This window comes from Rattus norvegicus, chromosome 4 (genome assembly GCF_036323735.1).
Source record: "Rattus norvegicus strain BN/NHsdMcwi chromosome 4, GRCr8, whole genome shotgun sequence".
Classification (NCBI taxonomy): Eukaryota; Metazoa; Chordata; class Mammalia; order Rodentia; family Muridae; genus Rattus; species Rattus norvegicus.
The window spans coordinates 176,279,470-176,283,676 of NC_086022.1; the positions used below are offsets into that span (position 1 = coordinate 176,279,470).

The 4,207-nt window shown below is 42.1% G+C and overlaps 1 protein-coding gene across 4 annotated transcripts in view; it reads left to right on the top strand.

Moving 5' to 3' along the window:
* Window positions 1-3,107: 3,107 nt before the first annotated feature.
* Window positions 3,108-4,207, top strand: part of Slco1b2 (solute carrier organic anion transporter family member 1B2) — a 72,981-nt gene continuing 71,881 nt past the window's right edge. For 3 of the 4 annotated variants that reach the window (NM_031650.3, NM_001270586.1, NM_001270587.1), the window contains exon 1: window positions 3,115-3,154. The gene's annotated coding sequence lies outside the window, so the exon portion shown is untranslated. Of the gene's footprint in view, window positions 3,155-4,207 lie in introns of all 4 variants that reach the window. The other variant, XM_039108300.2, reaches the window with a different exon arrangement.

The window sequence follows — 4,207 nt, forward strand, 5'->3', positions numbered from 1 at the left end:
CAGGCAAATGAAAAGACACACATTGTATTTACTGTTAAGTGAATATTAACAATATTATCCAACCGATAAGTGACCCAACTAGAGACTGATCCCAAGGGCAAGCACCAATCCCTGACACTAATTAATGATACTCTGTTATGGTCGCAGACTGGAGTCTAACATGGCTGTCCTATGAGAGCTGACTCAGACAGATGTAGTCATCCACAGTCAAACAGTGGATGGAGCTTGGGACATTTACGGAAGAACAGGAAGAAGTACGGCAGGCCTGGTGGGGATGGGAACTTCACAGGAAGACCGATAGTGTCATCTCACCTGGACCCTTGAGGCTCTCTGAGACTGAACAACCAACCAAAGAACATACACAACTGGACCTAGCCCCACCCCCCCGCACATATGTAGCAGATGTGCAGCTTGGTCTTTAAGTGGGCCTTAACAACTGGAGTGGCAGGGGGTGGGGAGCTATCTCAAAAGCTGTGATAAGTTTTTCTAGTTGGGCTGTCTTGTCTGGCCTCACTGGGAGAGGAAGCACCTAGCCTCGCAGAGACTTGAAGTGCCTGGGTGGGGAGCCCCTACCTGCTCAAAGGAGAAGGGGAGGGGGATAGGGAAAGAATTGTGGGAGGGGGGGTTACCAGGAGTGGGGCAGTAAGTAGGATGTAAAGAGAATAAATAATAAATGAATGAATGAATGAATGAATAAATAAATAAATAAATAAATAATAAAAAGAACTGTACACACTCACATAATGTCTGTGACACCAGGCACGTCTCCACATACAAAGTCTAAAACCAAGTGGAAGAAGAAGAAAAGTACTTCTTCAGTCAAATGCCATAGTAATAAAGAATTATTTCATTTCAGTCAAAGGGGGGGGCGCAGATTTACTGAGTGGGATTCCATTTGCGCAAGAATTAAGGTCAACAATAGACAACCGCGTCTTCACAAAACTGAAAAGCTTCAGCACAGCTAAAGGGACACTCAGCTGGGTGTTGGGGAAGCCCACAGAAATAGGAGGAAAAGTTACCATCTATATATCTGGGGATTAAAATCAACAATATTTTTCACTGACAGAATCATCCTATGAAGCCATTATTATTCTGATGCCCAAACCAGGTAATGGCTCTTTAGAAAAGAAAAACAAAGATCAAGTCCTTTGATGAACAGACATGCAAAAATTCTCTACAGAATACCTGCAAACTGAATTCAGTCACTTGTTAAGATCATACCTTATGACCTTAATTGGATAAACATATGTAAACAATAACTGTAATATATAACAAATAATTTAGAAGCTCCTAGGATCCAACAAAGACGGCATGCACTGAAATACCCAACAAAGGGGGTGAGAGGACCTGTAGAGATCATATCTAGAGGTTAGGCATGGTGGCTGGTTGAGGAATGAGGCCACTTACCTGCCTCAGAAACATTAATCCAGAATTGTTCCTGTCTAAAGGAAATGCAGGGACAAAGAGTGGAGCAGAGACTGCAGGGAAGGCCATCCAGAGACTCCCACTTAGGGACTCATCCTATCTGCAGACACCAAACCCAGACACTATTGCTAATGCCAAGAAGTGCATGCTGACAGGAGTCTGGTACGGCTGTTTCCTGAGAGACTCTGCCAGAGCCTGACCAATACAGATGAGGATGCTCACAGTCAACCATCAGACTGAACACAGGAACCCCAGTGGAGGAGTTAGGAGGACTGGAGGAGCTGAAGGGATTTGTAACCCCATAGGAAGAACAACAATATCAACCAAACAAAACGCCCAGAGCTCCCTAGGACTAAACCATCATCCAAAGAGTATGCATGGAGGGACCCATGGCTCCAGCTGTATATGTGGCAGAGGATTTCCTTATCCTGCATCAATGCGAGGGGAGGCTCAGTGCCCCAGCATAAGAGAATGCTAGGGCAGTAAGGAGGAAGTAGGTGGGTGACTCCCTCATAGAAGCAGGGGAAAGGAGGTCTGGGATTGGGGGTTTGCGGAGGAGAAACTGGGAAAGGGGAATAACAATTTAAATGTAAATAAATAAAATTACCAATAAAAAAGGATAAAAATAAAATAGTTCAGTATGACCTCTGTGTGAATGAACGTTCTGTAGACATCATGAATAGATTGAGCATGTCTCAGAACAAAAAAGGCTTAAGACAAAGTCTAGGGGCAACATTAAATTAAATAGAGACAAACTGGGGGTGTTTTTTCTGCAATCAGTAACAAGAGAAAGAGGCCTACTCTGACTTCTCTTATTCAATATAGTTACCAAAGCGTTAGCTAGAGCAATTAGACAAATGGACGTCATTAAAGAACAGAAACTGTCAAATCATTTCTATTTGCAGATGGCATGATTTAGGACTCTCTGGAGTCTACTAGCCAACTCTTAGGACCAATCAGCACCTGAAGTAGAGACTCGGGGTATAAAATTAATATAAAAACCATTGGCCTTCATACATGCTAACACTGTATCCTCATGGGAAAAAAGTTCCATTCATAACAGCTACAAAATATAAGTACCTAGGTATACATCTAACCAAAAGGATAAAATAAGTATACTCAGTGGTTATTTGAGAGGCTTCCTTAATACAGCTGTGTAATGTTTTAATGTTTGAGATCATTATGATGAAACAATTTTATAATTCAATAAAATATTTTAAGAATTCTACCCAGGTACCAAGCAATGGTGTCAATTTTCTTTTGAGCATGAAAAAACTTGGATTCTTTTTCAAAATTACATTGTGTGTTTTTCCATTGGGAAAAGAATCAAGTGCTTTGGATAATGTGTTGTATTCATATTCTCAGAGAAACTAACATGTGAACAAACACATTTGGATGAACGCTGCAATCCACTTCTAAAAACGAAACTTGTTATTTCAGCACTAGTATAATATAATGTATAAAAAATATAATGTATACTTTCTGGGAAGTTTTAAATACAATCTTTAAAACACAGGAGTCTAGAGCGAATTGAATTCCTACCTAGGTCTTTGTTTGCTTCTTTCTTTCTTCTTTTTTCACTTTTTTTTCTTTGCTATTTGTGTAGGACAGTGACCTGCAGAGATAGTTAATCATCATTGAACTGAAAAAGCTGAGAGGCTTTAAAGTGGGACTTCCCAAGCAGGTACAGGTTAGACATGCCACGCTTGCTCTAGAAGCCTGAGCTCAGGTAAGATGCTCTTCAGGGTTTCTTCTCAATACAGAGGAAATATATGGGAGTGCTCATGGTACCTGGCATAAGATGGTGTAGCTTGGCGCTTCTGTGCAGCTCTCAGAGCCTGTTACTAATCCCTTCAGGAGACAGATGTGGCCTGGGTTTCCACAGTCCCAAATTACAGCAAGTAATAGATAATTTTTAACAGGGTTTGAAAATCAATTCCCAGTTCTGTTTAGATGAATAAAACTTCTAGTCTGGGACAGTGAACCATGGGTTGCCTCCATAACATTCACTATGGACAATCACACAGAATGATGAATTGATTTCCTCCTCCTCTCTCTCTGTCTCTCTCTGTCTCTGTCTCTCTTTGTCTCTGTCTCTCTTTGTCTCTGTCTCTCTTTGTCTCTGCCTCTCTCTGTTTCTGTCTCTCTTTGTCTATGTCTCTCCCTGTCTCTGTCTGTTTCTGTCTCTCCCTCCCTCCCTCCCTCCACCCTCTCTCTGTCTCTGTGTCTCTGTCTCTCTATCTCTGTCTCTCCCCTTCTTCTGACCTGGACAAAGGGTGTTGTAGAGCTACTCAACAAATAGGAACAGGCAGGACCTCGCAGTCTCTGCTACCCCTCAGATGCTATCTTCTGTGTGACTCAGATGGAGGGAACATGTAGAGTTTTCCTGGCAGCTTCATCTCCAATTCAAAGATGTTTAAGATTATGACAATCAGAGCTGCCAGCACAAGGGCATCTCCAGGAATGCCACTTTTCTTCTGTTCACAAAGCTGAGAAGAAAATTGTTATTGTCAAAGTAAGATGGGGCTCCTGAATCCCCAATTCCTCAGGACCTGTGTAGGTATGTCCTGTTTCCCTTTTCCTCCCTGATCCCTTAGACAAATGGCTCCTTGTCAGCACTGCATTCCTCTGACACATGAATAATAAAAGCAGATCCGCAGAAGCAGAGGCTGACACTGCTTCCCTGCAATCTACCCTGGAAGACTGCATTCTCCTCAGGGAAGATTGGCATGGTCATCTGTAAACATTCTTTGTTTGAAATTACCTTTTAAGTCATTAAGAA